The following is a 16,495-nucleotide window of genomic DNA, read 5'->3' on the forward strand; positions in this document are numbered from 1 at the left end:
TCGATTTAAAATGATTGCAGTCACCGCGCTGTGAATGTGGTAACGCTCAACGCGGCGCCTTTTAAAATTTTCGAAAATAGCGCGGTGCACCAACGGCTTTTTACAAAAAAAATAATAATGATTTTATCACTTTCAGTTCAAAATATAAATTATCTCAGACAAAAATACGATGTAAGTAAAAATGGTGTCCCGAAAATTTTCAAACAGCATGAAGATCGGTATTATTTATTACTGTCATAATTCTGGAAATCTTCACTTTAAATTACAAGCTTCTGATAAAATCATAAAAAGTCCAAATAACAATTTAAGAGTTTTCACAAAAAAAATCAATACTCTGGAAATTCAAACATTTGGTAAAAATCTAAAATATCTATGAGGATGTCAAAAATTTCGGAAAACATTTTAAGACTTTGGAATAGTTACTTTTTAATTGAAAATCTGGAAGAGGGAATCCCCTTTGAGTAACATTCTTTCGAAGTACATATTGCTTAAAAAGTCAAGACTTTGGTATGGGATACTAAAAAGGCTGTGAGGTAAAATTAGTTTTACTAAACAAAACAAAAACAACAAAAAAGATGTAACGGCTTCAACAATAAGAGTTTGTTCTCTCTGTTTTGGCTCAAGAGCCTGCAGCGCACCTGAGGAATGACCACGGCGCACCAGGGCGCCGTGGCGCACAGTTTGGGAAGTACTGGTATAGGCTATCTAACTCACACGAAACTGCAATGATATTTAACCCACGAGCGATCGCGCTGTTGTATTTTGTACAACACGTTGAAAAAATCTCGCTTTTTGTACTCAGCATTAGCGTGGTGCTGACGCAGGTAGTCAACAGCGCGAGTTACGGAAGGTTAATCGATTCCTTGTATCATACTCCATTAATGAAACTTTTCTTAGCATACCACTCATAATTTCTTTGTTAGTTGTGGAATTTCATACAAAACTCAACATAGGTGGGGAATTGGGGTCAAATAAGCATTATTACATTCATGCGGTCACTGCAATCTCTTCAAATCGATTCCTTGTATCATAATCTACTTAAGAAACCCTTTATAACATACCACTTTAAGTTTCTTGCGAGTTATATAGCTAATTTCATACAAAACTCAAAATATGTGGGGAATGAGGGCAAAAAGAGCATAATTACATTCGCGCGGTCACTGCAATCACTTCTAATCGATTCCTTGTATCATAATCCTCCAAATAAATGCTTGCTAACATACCACTCATATGTTTCTTGTGAGTTATAGAGCTGATTTCATACAAAACACAATATGGGTGGGGAATAAGGGTAAAATAAGCATAAATATATTCATTCGGTCACTGCAATCACTTCCAATCGATTCTCTACATCTTAATCCCTTAGAAAAAACCTTCAAGGCAAACCGCATTCATGTTTCATAAGTTTTATATGAAACTAGATATAAAAGTCAAAAAAAAAACTGGGGAATTAGGGCGAAATGACCAAGATAACGATCCGTGCGGTCTGTTTAACCACTTTCATTCGATTCTCCGGACAGTTTTACGCCTAAAACCGTTTTGTTTATTAGAAAAACTGGATGCGTTCGTGAGATACAGGTTTGCACTGCTTTTTTTTCCACTGTGGAACGCTGGGGAAAAAAATCTTGATGAAATCTTGGGGACAATAAAATGAAAAAAAAAATACAGAAGATAAAACGTCACCTGATGTATGCTGCAAAACAACTCCATATAATATAATAACTTTTAAATGACCTTCTCAGTCTTAGAAAATACCTGGAGGTATACATCGGAGTGATCCTGAAGATAACCCCCGGAGCATGTTTGGGATGAATATTCGAAGAAATTTCGGTAATCTTCTAATAAGGAATTCAGGAGTGATCTCTGGGAGAATAGCAGGAAACCCGTGGAGAAACGAAAGAAGTTATAATTGCACGAGTTTTGGAAAACATTTTTGGTGAATTCCGAGAAAACTGTTAAGGAATCTCAGGAGGTTCTTCGAAAAACCCCTGGAGGAATCTTAAATCTGCGGAATCCTTAAAAAAAAACCTGAAAAGGTTTCTTGGATGTTTTAAAGAAATTCCGGGAAGAAGCCATGAGGAATGTTGAGAGTATTCTATAGCTCACTCTGCGTAATCCCAGTGAATTCCTGGTGGAATCAATTCAATCATTTCATGAAGAATCTTTAAAGAATTCCGAGAAGTCCAGAGAAAATCACTAAAGGAAATGTTAAACGTTTGAAAAAAAAAATCATATTTAAAAATAAATCGAGAAGACTTCTTAGATAAAAACCCTTATAAAAATTCGGAAGAAGTGTTGAAAAAGTTGTAAGAGCAATCTATTCAGATTTCCCTGACAAATCTATGGTAAAATCTCAGGAAGATTGCCGAGCATTATTCTTGACCGTATTTATGGAAACTTCAGCGCCTCCCTGGATGGAGGTGACACTATTCATGATAGTGTGTGTAAATTTTCATACTGGCACCAATACACTCTTACACTTTTACACAAAGGTGCCACCTTAGCTCACTAGGCGGTGCGGTGGTGCCGTCGGTGACGCTTGCCGTTAGTATGGGAAAATAACAGAGTTGCATGTCTTCTTGATAAAGTAGTCTTCGATAGAACGCTAGGTCGAAGACATGCTTCGCACCAGTGGGGACGTCAGGTCAAGAGTAGGAAATAAACATATCAACTTTTGCTGGTGAAATATTTTAAATTTATTTCAAGCCCCTTTGTAATTTATGACAGAATATTGAGAGACATTATAGGAAACCAACAAAACATCCCTTGTTCTGCATGGTACTTTTTTAGAGAAAGCAGGAAGCAAACTTTTCAAAAAATCCCATATTTTCACATTTACAAAATACATACACGGAGCCGCCAAACTACACAAATTTGAGTTCTTTTGACACAATCCCATAGTTTGGCCCAATAACTCAAATTTGAGTAAACTAATTAACTTACACTAGGTAGTTTGCTTTTAACTCCAGAGTATGTCAATTCAACCCAATTCAATCCAAACGTGAGTTTTTTTCCATTTTACTAAAAAAAACCCAGATTAATCCACCTAGTGGTGATAGTGCCTTTCTCTTCGAATATCACACCTTTCCGTCGACGTTAGCCGTTCCTGAGAATACGCTCAATACGATTCATGTAAAATTTGACCTCCTTATGAAAAAACCGCAAGAATTTGAAATGGTGTGATATGATGATTTTGTTCTCTTGCATATATGAAGACTTTGACCAATTCTTCACTATTTATCTTACCCAACGTTTATCAGGTTATCAAAAAAGCCACGATTTGATTTATGTATTTATGTAGTTAACATTAGTTTTGTTCACTTTCATAATTCCATTATTTGATATGCCGCATGCATGGTTTTGGTTCAATTTTACGTTTGACCAATTCCGGCGGACACCTGGTACCAATTCCATGACACTACTGGTTGTCCCAAATATTGTCTGTGGCTATTTTCTTGTCAACTGTTCATCAGGCTGCCTAAAAGTTTAGTTGCATGGGGAGCATCCATTAAGTATGTCACGCCAAAATTGGGAATTTTCCTGTACTTAATACATTGCTTGTCACACTGCCTCTGGTGCCGGCCTTCTGATAACACCCCCCCCCCCGGCCTTAGGATCGTCATGTACTTAATGGATGACCTCATGCATGACTTTGGTTCACTTCTAAAGCATGTATCCGCAATAATCGGGACACAGAAATATGGCTGCAACTTTGCAATGGATACATTAAAATTGCTCGAATTTTGGATTACTAACATTCTTAAGGTTATCAAAAAAGCCGCGCTTTGCTGTGTCGCATGCATGGGTTCGGCTCGATTTTATATTTGGCCGCAGACACTAATGCGGTCGTAGCCTACTTCCTTGATAACCAGTCATCAGGTTATCGAAAAGCTGTTATTTGTTGTGTTTCTCTTTTATAAAAGGCCATTTCCGGTGGGATACCCGGAAACGGTTCCGGAACAAGACCGGCTCAGATATGGTCTGAGATTATTTTCTTGCTAACCGTTAAACAGGTTATTAAAAATGCCACTCTTTAATGTGTCGTACGCATTGGTTTAGTTCACTATTATATTTGGCCACTTCCGGTGGGACATCCGGAACCGGTTCCGGAACACAACCGGTTTAAATATGGTCGGAGACTATTTCCTTGCTAACCTTTGATTACGTTATCAAAAAAAGCCGCGCTTTGATGTGTCGTATGCATGGGTTTGGTTCACTTTTATATTTGACCATATCCGGCGAGACACCCGGAACTGGCTCCGGAATACAACCGACAGTCCCCAATGTGATCTGAGCCTACTTCCTTGATAATCGCCCAACAGGTTACTGGAAAGCCGTTATTTGATGTGTTGCATGCATGGGTTTAATTCCCTTTTATATTTGGCCACTTCCGTCGGGACACCCGGAACCGGTTCCGGAACACTACCGGTTCAAATATGGTCTGATACGGTTTTCCTGCTAACCGATCATCAGGTTATCTAAAATGCCGCTGTTTGATGTGTCGCATGCATGGATTTGGTTCACTATTATATTTGGTCACATCCGGTTGTACATCCGGAACCGGTTCCGGAGCACTACCGCTTCAGTTATGGTCTGAGACTATTTTCCAGCTAACCGTTCATCAGGTTACCTAAAATACAGCTGTTTGATGTGCCGCATGAATGGGTTATGTTCACTTTTATATTTGGCCACTTCCGGCGGAACATCCGGAACCGGTTCCGGAACACTACCGGTTCAGAAATGGTCTGGGACTATTTTTCTGCTTACCGTTCATCGGATAATTGAAAATGCCCAGGTTTGATGGGTCGCATGCATGAGTTTGTTGCATTTTCATGTCTGACCCTTCCAGGGGTACCAGTCCGGAACACCTAAATGGCCATAACTCCGGAATGGCTCGACCGATCCGAACCATTATCAATAGGAAATAATGGGATCAGATTCCGCGTCGAATGAACCGTCGGTCATTAAAATCGGTTGAGGTTTACTGCCAAAAAGCGATGTGAGTTTATTTGTACACACACATACACACACACACATACACACATACACACACACAGACATCACCTCAATTCGTTGAGCTGAGTCGATTGGTATATGTGGCTCGACCCTCCGGGCCTACTATCAAAAAGTCATCTTTGGAGTGAACATATAGCCTTTCCAGTACACTTAGTGTACGAGAAAGGCAAAAACGACACATTTGACTGAATTTTCTTAATGGGTCAAAGTACCCCCGGTGGGTCGATGCAGCTCGCTCTGTTTTTGACAACACCGGTTGGAGAGAAATGAAAAACAACTTAATTTTGAGTAGTCAGTACGATAGATATACTTACTTTTGGGTAAAAATAACCCCAAAAAATTATAGTTTTAGTTTTCCATGTAGGATTTCTGAAATTTTTGCAAGATTTTTACTGAAACTTATCCGGGAAGTATGAAAGTATATTATCCTTACATGCCTACAGAGGTTGCTTTGAGGCTTTGTCCAAAATTTCTCTGAAAAGCTCATCTTATATTCTTCCAGCGTATTGGACGTAACTTTCTCAACCTGTTATGCCTGCAACTTCTGCGCGAGTTTGTTCAAAATATTCTTGGGGCATTCTTCCAACAGTCCTTCTTAATTTCGTCTGAAATTTCTCCAACAAACTCATACGTTTAATTTAATTCCAACAACAGTGATTTCAGAACATCTGGGTGATCTCACAGATCAGCTTCCTTGAGTTGTTCACTACTTAAAAAATCCTCCAGGAATTCTTTCTTTTCTTTGATGTTTGTACAAGTTTCATTAGGAATTTCACCTGCAGAATTTTTAGATTTTCTTACAGGAGCACCAAAAGCAAAAAAAAACTGTAAATGATGAAATCAACTTCTCCATATTTGCTGCTGTACGGGATTTGAGATTCACTAATACTACTGAAATTGATAGCAACGATGCATCTCTTCCATTTCATCATCGACTGAAGGTAGATCACCTGATGTATTTTTTTTACTGTTATTCCATATCAGAAGGCCGGCTCCAGAGGTACGTTATCCTCCATTTGGGACATTTGTTCAGATAGGGTACCGAGTCACTTGGGTTGTGACTGGTATTTTGGGAGCCTTTCCGCTACCACTCAGTCAATTCCAAACCAATTGACTTGAAATTGGGTACGGCTAGATACTGTATCTCTATCAGGGTGTCTACGCATAAAACAAAATAACCGAAATACCAGTTATCTTAGGTATTCCGATTAATACTTCTCATGAACTCTTTCAAGGAATAATTCAATTCAATTCCTTCAGATATTTGATTCAGAAATTTGATTGTAAATTCAACCAGAATTCGTTCCGGAATTCCTTTGAGAATTATTGAGAATTATGCTTCCTGCAGTTCTTTTCCAAATTATTTATTAGATATCTACAGCAAATTTGTTCTTTAAAATCTTCCGCAGTTTCTCACAGAATTCTTCCCACGAGCGCTTCCTTGAATCAAAGGTTTTTTTTTTGTTACTTCTAGAAGTTTTCCGGACTTTTCTCTGACTTTGTCGAGTTTTCACAAGTTTCCATTCAGAGGTTTTCAACGAATTTGCTCCCATAACAGTTTCTTCCGAGATTCTGCCGATGTTCTTTCGAGATTCTGATTCCCGGGAGATTTTCCTATAATCTAAAAGAGTTGCTCACTGGATTTATCCCGAAGATCCCTCCAAAATGTATCTGAAGTTTCTTCAGGAATTAGTGTTTGACTTTTCAACAGATTTTTTGTTTTTTTTTTTAATATTACTGCAGAAGTTTTTCCGGGGATTTCTTCCAGAGAGGTTTCTGATATTCCCTTGGGATTTCCTTCTTGACTTTTCTTAATATTTGCTTCTGAATTTGCTCCCAGAGCTTTTTAGATGTCCTAGTTTTTCCCAGAATTTCTCTCGAAGTTTCTCTTGAGGTTTATCCAATGGGTCTTGCAGAGTTTATCGCAAGATTTTAGCTGGACTTTTTTTTTGCGAATTTCTACAGGAATTTTTAAAAGATAATTCCGCAAGATATTTCGAAGAAAAAAAAAACTCAGAAAACAATCCCTGCAAGACCTTAGGAAGCAACTAGAAGAAATCTCAGAAGGAGCGTCCATAATTTCAAATAGAAAATTTGAAAATAATGATTTGAAAAATAAAGGATCCTGCAAGAAATCCTGTAAACAATCACGAGCCTAGAAAAGCTCTAAGAAAATCACGGGAAGAATTTATGAGAAATATCAGCAATAGCTACTGCAGAAAACCCAAAAGCAATCTTGGGAAAAAATCCACAAAAAAAATCTGGAACCAATCTTCTGATAGAACCGTAAGAAACTCCAAGAGAAATCCCAAGTAAAACTGCAAAAGATATCCCGCGAGAACCTTTAAGGCGAAACTGGATCCATTTCCTCACTTTTTGGTTTTTGATTTTTTATAAAACAACGAAGCAATATTTTCAAAATTTAGTTTTCGTGCACATGTAGAGTATGGATCAAGGTATCTTCAGATTTTTTTTCGTGGTGTAAAATGTTTTTCGTTTTTGAATAATATTTCACAAAAAAATGGTTTCTGCAAAAATGGAAAACTTTTTCCACCACAAAAAATCAGAAGATACCTAGATCCATGCTCTATTTGCTCGATATTTAATAAAAAAATCAAAAACCAAAAAAATAAAGAAATGCTTCCGGTTTCGCCTTAAAGAATATTCTGTCTTAAACTCCTGTGGAAATCCCTGGAAAAACTCTAGAAATTTCGCAAAATTCTTGAAGAAATTTCAGGAGAAATTCTGGAAGAAATATCGCAATAAAACAACGCGAAAAACTCCTTAAGAAATCCTTGGAGATGCTCTGTTAGAAATCCAGGAATGACTCCTGTAGAAACTGTGTAAGAAATCCCCGGAAGATCTCCTGGGTAAGTCTCAAGAGGAAAACCTGAAGAAATCGAGGAAAGTTTTCAAACAAAAACCAGACGGAAATGGTGGAAGAAATAACGTGGCAACATCTGAGGGATATTCTGAGAAACTCTTGTGGAGATCTCGGGATAAATCCTGGAAATAATTTCACGAAAATTTCTTAGAGAAAAACGCAGGAGCAGTACAAGGAAACCCTTCTTCTTTTTCTTCTTCTACTACTTTTTGATGTCACGTCCCCAATGGGACAATGCCTGCTTCTCAGCTCAGTATTCCATGAGCACTTCCACAGTTATTAACTGAGAGCTTGCTTTGCCAATGACCATTTTACATCTGTACATCGTGTGGCAGACACACAGATGCTCTATGCACAAAAAGCCAAGAAAACTTGCATTACGAACAGTCCCTGGATCGACCGGGAATCGAACCCGTCACACTCAGCATAAATCGGTTGGAGTTCAGGAATCCTGGGAAATACTCAGGGAAGAATCCCGGAAAAAATAGCGTGACAAAATAATTGTATTTTTAAATTCCAGAAAGAAACTCGGACTGATGGATCCAAATTTCATGATGATTGATCGATAAATTATGATCATTTGATGAACATACAACTCCTGATGTGAAACTCTATTCCGTATCTCTTTATTGCAATAATCGTGGTAGAGAAAAAAATTAACAGTTTATAAAAAGTCTTCTGATATTTTAAACAATTTTTGGAATCTAAAAAAGGCAACACTTATCGTTATATTTGTAACGAATGATAAATAAATGAGAAATTTTGAAATTTATGGCCATCCAAACCAAAATATAAATCCTTTTCTTAACAATTACATCTTTCTAGCTTTCCTCCGACCCAACGGCTTCAATCCAGCATTTCTCGAGCATCAAATTAAACGACTACAGTTTAATTAAAACCGATACAACACGCAGCTCCGTTCGTCCGAATCACATTTTCTTCTCTGCGCTAATGGCAAGCAAGGTCTGAATCCACGCCACGAAAGAATCACCACTTCGGTCTCCTCACAGAACGCGTGTCGTATCCCTTCACTTCTTTCACTACACTTCATCCTCCCTATTGCTTCTCAGAAATATCATCCCCGTATCTTCTCTATCGCATTCGGTCAAGGTGCATTCTCCTCCAGAACATACAGGATCACTTCTCAGCTCCCAGGACGTTGAGGTTGGTCGTGACCAACTGCACTAACACTCGTACGGTACACCCATACACCTGGTTTCAGGCCCAACTTGACTGAACTTCTGCAGTAGCCACCTCTTCTCATGCAGTAGCAAGTTTCCACACGCCGCTGACGAAACAAAAAAAAAACACTCCAAACAGTAGTAAGTAGTAGTATCTGCCAGTAGGAATCATACGTAAAAACCACACCATAACACACCTTCCCTCCGCAGAAGGACACACACTACTCACTCCGAGGAAAAAAAAACGCAACACGGCTGGATACACACTTGTACTCAAGTCACTCTACTGGTAGCAAGCAGCACCACAGCAGAACGGATCTGCAGCAAACGACATCGTTCTAACCGCGGGGGACCTAGTTTGGGAAAACTTCTCGCTCCAACGGCGGACACCGATAAACTGATTCGAACGTGGAGCCGACAGGACGCGCGCGAATCGAATCGAACCGGGGACCCAACCGCCGACGACGCCAAGCTTCGGTCGGAATTCGATTCGTAGCCCTTCAGAATTTTTCGCGCCATTCGTCGGCGACGAAGTGGGCCACCATCCACCCCCATGAGGGAGTCCTTACTCGGAGAGACAGAGAGCACGTGCGCGCCAGCGAGAGAGCTGAGCGATGAAAACAAACCGAACACGGAAAGATCGATGTACACAGAGCAAGGAGTAACTTTCACGCAGCGATCGAAAAGACAAAAGATTTCATGCAAACTTGTGTGAAATTTTACGCTAATTTGTGTAACACCGGATCAGCACATTTTTTGTGCTGATCCAGTCGTACGCAAATATGAGTGAAAAATCCTTTGTCTTTTCGCAAGTTACTCATTCGCTGTGTACTTTCGTTTAAGGGTGAATGCGACGACTATGGGGAGCTTTCGTGTCCTAATGATTGGGGATTTTCCCCCGCGCAGTTGGTTGTTGTTGGAAGTGTTATGAAGCGCTAGTGCAAACGCAAAGAAGATGTTGGCGATACGGTTGTTTTGAGTCAATTGGAATTGTTTTGGTTTGTGACACGTGGAGCATGGGGACGTTGGAGTGAGTGAAACAGCTGATGGGGTGGGCGAACAGCTAAAATCGTTGCTTGATGGGAGTACTAAAACTAAGGACGGTTTGTTACACTTTGAATAAAAAATAAGCATTTGAGAAGAAAAATATATTATTTAGTCTGTTGAAATTATAGGTTTTACAACAGGGATTTTTCCATCGACGATGGTGTTTCACGTTGGAGATCTAATAGTGAGGCTACTATGCACGAATTACTCTGAGGTTTACTTCACACTTCTTTCCAGACGGATTCGAGAATTGACACGGTTTTTTCAACTTTCTCGCGCACTAAGTGTCTAGAAGGGAAACTCCTTTTAAAAGGATGGAAGAGGATTTCTGGGGAAGAGTTTACGTAGTTTTCAGAGGATTACAGAAGAGTGAATCATACATAGTTGAAGGTGGGTGAAGGCTGGGTGGACGAATAAGAGGTGGATGATGTAAGATGACTTAAGAATTCAAAAGGGATGTGGGGAGTAGTCTACCAAATAGGGAACCACAATCCAAGGTGTCAGGCAAGCCGTTCTAAGGGATGAATGGTTCAGGGGATCTAAAATATGCTCGACCTGAATCGTGGTGACCCGCGAGTGAAGGCCTAGAGATATGCCTGTAGATCAAATGATTGTTGTTACATTACACCGCAGTAGTAACATTCTTCAAGTCCATGGATTGAAATTATGTAGAGAACTAATCGTCAAAAATTGTCTAGTTCATCCAATAACTTCCACGAAAATAATACCCAATGATCTATATGCATAATCAATGGGATATTGACACATTACTGATGCGGTGCAGCAGCATACAGGTCCATGGAGCATTGTTCTGTGGAGAACTACTTTTCAAAGTTGTTCTTGGTCATCCAAAAACTTCCACGAGTAAAGGCCTTAAGATCTAGAAGTATTGGATTGTTGTTATATTACTGATACGGTGCCACATCCTACAGGTCCATGGAGCATCAGGAGAAATTTGTGCCATCTATGGAGAATGTAGAGAATAAGTTTTCAAATATGTTGTAGGACCTCCAAGAACTTCCTCCAGTTAAAAAGATCTGAAAGGTAATCAATGGATAATGTTATTACATTTATGACGTGGTGTAACATACTACAGGTCCATGGTGCATAGATCTGTATAAAACAAATCTTCAAAGATGTTCTAGGTCAACCAAGAATTCCACGAGAAAAGGTCCAAAGATCTATAAGCGTATTCAATGAGTTATTCTTACATTACTGATGCGGTGTAAAATCCTACAGATCTATGGAGCATTGTTCACATTTCTGATGCGGTGTAACATCTTCCAGGTCAATGGAGCATAGTTCAGTTTAGAAGTAATTTTCAAAAATGTTCTAAGTCATCCAAGAGCATCCATGAGTAAAGACCTTAAGATCTACAAGTGTAATAATCCCCAATGTGTGAAGAATTAGCCTAAGTTAAAATTCAAGAATAAAGAGATTAAAAAAAATAATCCCCAAGTAACACACATTTCATATAAGAGTTACGACAGCGCAAATTTTGGTTGCATAAAAGTGATTTTTTTTTGCCGGGGCCCGTGGCGTAGTGGCTACACGTTTGCTTCATAAGCAGATGGTCATGGGTTCGATCCCAGCCCCGGCACTTTCCTCAGTTGCTCTTTCCCCCTGAGAGCAGTTGACACTGACCTTCTTCTGAGCCCATGGCTCAAATGAACCCGGATACTTGGACATCGGCGAACAGTAACCCATAATGGACTCCCAATCGGACTGGAAACAGGAACAACCAACAGCCACACATCAACATCCTCGAGCTCATCATTCTACCATGAAAGGGTAAAAAGTGAAAGCAGCGCAACGGCCACCAGTTCGATATAGTACCTACAATTAGAAATTGAATACATCTAGGCGCTGTACAAAGTGTATGTACAGCTTCCAATTGGAATCGCTCACGCAGTGCCATAGTGACAATAGAGCTGTAAATTAGGTTAAGTGATTGAAGAACAAAAAAAAGTGAATTTGACGTTATTTTAACATTGTGTTAGAATTACGTAAAATTTACTTCTATTCAACCAAAACTTGCACTGCCATAACTCTTATACGACATGTGCGTTGCTTGGGTTAATGGGTTATTGTTATATCACTGATGTGGAGTAACATCCAGCATGCTACTTTTCAAAGATTTTCTAAGTCATCCAAGAACTTTCGCGAGTAAAGGGAAGGTCATGGACTACAAGTAAGCAATCCAATGGTGTTATGTTACATTCCTGATAAGATGCAACATCCTAGAGGTCTATGGAGCATCGTTCCGTACTTTCAAAAGATGATGATCATCCAAGAGCTTTCGTAAGTAAAGACCTGAAGATCTACAAGCTTATCTAATGGATTTTTGTAACAGTACTGATACAGTTTGTCATCCTACAGGTCCATCAAGCATGGTTCTGTAAAAATAAACTACAAGCATAATCTATTGATTGTTGTAGTAACACCCAAAGATGTCCTAGGTCAACTGGGTCCTAGGAAATCTGGTGAATATGAGCCTTAAAATGTACAAGCGTGTAAAATGGTTTGTTATTATATTACTGACACGAAGCAACACCCTATAGATCCATGGAAGATATTCCTGCAGAGTACTGATTACCGGAGATGTTCCTGGTCCTTCAAGAGCTCTCGTGAATATAAGCCTTTAGATCTGCAAGTGTAATCACTGAATTGTTATTACATTATTGATGCAATGCAATTTCCTACAGGCCAGCGGTGTGTTGAAACACGATTATTATCGCACTTTCATGAACCTAAAATATTTTTTCGTTATAAGTTAGACTTAGCTATGTAGATTATGATTCTGGAGGTTAAAAAATCTTTCATCGGGGAAAATGAGAATAAATTCGATTTTAGTATTTTACCACTTTTCCCATATAATATGGTGTATCACGCAAATCTGATGAACCTAAACTACGCTACAAAAAGTCCCCTTTCTAATAATAAATTTGAAACCATTTAGAGAAAAATGAATGCGAAAGTCTTTACAACGAGTTTAAATTTGTTTGGCGTTCGTTTCATTAGTCCAGCCCACTACAGTCTGCCGAAAGTCATAAATCATTAAACAAAATATGGTGACTTAATATCGCTTTTTTTAAAATTCATGTTAACTGTCCAATTAAGTTATTTTTGAGCAAATTTAGCAGAAATACTGATAGCTGTTTGAATATAATAAGAACTATTAAGTATATTGTGCTCTGATTTTGCAGGGCTCTATGTTTTACTAACAAGTGAAAATTCATCCTATGAATACTTTTATTCGCATGTTGGACACATAGGGTCGATTTCTTCACCCTGGCTTAAGCGTCAAACCAGGTTTAACTAAATGGGTAAGCCTGGATTACCGATTAATCCGAGGTGAAGAAATCAGCCCTTAGAGAATAGCTTTTATATACTCTTCCGACCCGGGTAGATGAGAATTTTTAAATCATACCTATCTCAAATCGAACATTTTTTGCTAAATAAAAAGAAAATCGCGTTAAGTACTTAACGCGATTTTCTTTTTATTTACAGATATTCCCCTAACAAGCCCAGGTTAATCATCATCATTTTTTGCTGTCATAGCTCGATGTGATTTTGATGAGTTATTCAAAAATATAATGAATATCGCACGAATAGCTCAAAGTGATACCTATGATATCAGTTTTAGTTCTTGTCGAAATAGCTGAAAATTTCTACATAAGAACAAGTTTAGCTCTTCTGCTCGAAATGGAATACATACACCCATAGAGATGGCTCAATGTTAGTGAAATGACATGTGCCCTTTCTGAGCTGTGAAAACGAAAACCCGCATGCTCTTATTCCCATGATATTTACAACAGTGAGCCACAGTTGAGTGGTAAGCATCGCCGTCTGTGAATCTTAAGGTCGATGCTGGCTGCTGATATTTTTTTTAATTTTTTTTTTTCTATAAAAAAGTGGCAAAATTTGTCTGCTATTGATTTGATCTTGTAACATCTTAACGAGCTATTATTGAGTAGTCCACCACATTAGATTTTGCTATTATTTATGATCTTTTACCTCTTATATCAATCAATATCATATCAATATCAATATCATATCAATATCAATAGTATTTTTCCACCTACTCGAGGCACACGGCCTTGATACACGTACTTTAAATTAAGCATTTGTAATCATTTTTTACAGTGTAATCAATCAATGTTTGGTTGAAAGAGTTTTAAATATGATGATGATGAACCTGGGCGTGTTAGTGGAATACATGTACGTAAAAAGAAAATCCGATTAAGTACTAGACACTGAAGATGACCTAACAGTTAAGGTCAAACTACGTATCTCCCAATTAAGTTTTAAATATGTTCATGTTACATTGTTGTTTATGCTGAGAAAACAATTAACTAAATTTACAGATAAAATAAAAATTGAAAATGTAGAACAAGATTAAGAAGACATCAATGTTTTGGAAATATCAGAAAGTATAAAAAAAAAACAAACAAACAGTGATGCGCAAAGTGGGGCAATATTGACGCAATTTGAGGTTTCAATACAACTTTTTAAGAACTGTTATTAGTTCTTCTGTGCTTCATTTCGGAATCATTGGATGATATTGATACATTTTGATTGCTTAATAGTTATAATACATGGAAGATGGTTGGAAGATATCGAGTATACGGGTTACTTTTGTAATTCAACTAAACCAAATGTAGAATAATAATATTTGAATACATTATAACATAATATGACAACGCCAATCTTATGTATTATTTTAGTATTTGAGACTCGACAGCTCACTTAATACAAAAGGTATTATTTTATAAGTAACAAAGAGATAACTCCGATGAGACTATTCACTGAACAAAATCCAGTCTTTGAAAATTTTAATATTTTGTATGGACAAAAGTCTTCAACAGATTAGAGGCAGAACTTTTACAAATAAGTCACACACGCTCACTTTTTGGCAAATAACCATGTGGATGTGGTTTGACATGTAAAGTATGTGCAACTAATACCCGCCAATTCAGGCAAATTAGCACATGAAGAATATGTGCTGCAAATGGTATAAGTCACAGGTGTATGGTGCTTCCTCAAATATATGAGTCGCACTAATGGGAAGTAATTGTTTACCTTCATTATGAATATTTATGTACCAGACATATGGAAGGAATGTAGAGTTTTATGATTTATGACTTTCGGCAGAGTGCAGTGGGCTGGACACATGAAACGAACGCCAAACAAATTTAAACTCGTTGTAAAGACTTTTATATTTGTTTCTCTTTAAATAGTTTCAAATTTATTATTAGAAAGGGTTTTTTTTTTTCTAGCGGAGTTTAGGTTCATCAGATTTGCGTCATTACACCATAATATGAGAAAAGTGGTAAAATACTAAAATCGAATTTATTTTCATTTCCCCCGATGAAAGAGGCCGTGAGGCCCATGTTTGATAGATTTGTAGAGTAGAAATATCCAAAGATGTTCGAGGTCCAAATATTCTCGCGAATGTATCCCATTGAGATCCATTAGCCTCTGCCCAGTAATTCCTATCCCAATCTCCACGTGGTTTTGGCCAGGCTGCGAGTAACCATGAGGAGATCAAGTAACCAACCCCGGTGGGAATTTTGGTCGTGCCTCTACAAACCCGAGCATCTGTTCTCGTGGAGGAACGGCTCACAACAGTAGCGTCTGACCCCATATTAGTAGGCGACTGATTGACTTCAGAGGGCAAGGGAAGGACAACTGTGCACTATGGTCCTCCGAAAAGTAGGGAGTTGATATATACGGCCCTACAAGCCAGTCGTAAAGATCATTGTAACGCAAAATCAGCAAACAGAGTAATACGAGTCGAGACCAACGCCAACGACCCCAGTGAACAAAAAGAACTTGCGATTGGAAACTCGGTACGTGGAACTGCCAATTTCTCAACTTCATTGGGAGCACCCGCATACTCGCCGATCTACTAAAAGACCACGGGTTGGACATCGTAGCGCTGCCGGAGGTGTGTGTGACAGCATCCATATGGTCCAACGATCAACGAAAAAATGTGCAGGTTGAGGATCAAGGGCCGATTCTTCAACTCCAGCATGATCAACGTACACAGACCACACTCCGGTAGCACTGCCGAAGCACGCATTCTATACGCAGCTTGAACGCGAGTGCGACCGTTGCCCAGCCACGACATCAACATCATCATAGGAGAACTATAAGCTCAGGTAGGCCAGAAGGAGGAAATCAGACCGACGATTGACGGACGGCACTTTTCCGACATTATCGACGTTAGGACCTATCGTGGCGCCTACATCGGCTCCGAGTTCTACCTGGTGATAGTCAAACTGTGCCTTAAACTTTCCGTCATCAACAACATACAACACCGGCGGCCGCCACGGTACAATCTAGGTGAACTGAAGCAACCGGA

At 38.8% G+C, this 16,495-nt stretch overlaps 1 protein-coding gene across 5 annotated transcripts in view; it reads right to left on the reverse strand.

Moving 5' to 3' along the window:
- LOC109400030 (uncharacterized) overlaps nucleotides 1–16,495 on the reverse strand; it is a 1,200,131-nt gene that overhangs the window by 822,752 nt on the left and 360,884 nt on the right. Inside the window, exon 1 of one of the 5 annotated variants that reach the window (XM_062846295.1) lies at nucleotides 9,311–10,033. The exons of 1 other annotated variant lie outside the window; for it this stretch is intronic. The gene's annotated coding sequence lies outside the window, so the exon portion shown is untranslated. Of the gene's footprint in view, nucleotides 1–9,310; nucleotides 10,034–16,495 lie in introns of those variants that run through there. 3 more of the 5 variants (XM_062846296.1, XM_062846298.1, XM_062846299.1) reach the window with 3 other exon arrangements.

The sequence above is a fragment of the Aedes albopictus genome, chromosome 1 (genome assembly GCF_035046485.1).
Source record: "Aedes albopictus strain Foshan chromosome 1, AalbF5, whole genome shotgun sequence".
Lineage (NCBI taxonomy): Eukaryota > Metazoa > Arthropoda > Insecta > Diptera > Culicidae > Aedes > Aedes albopictus.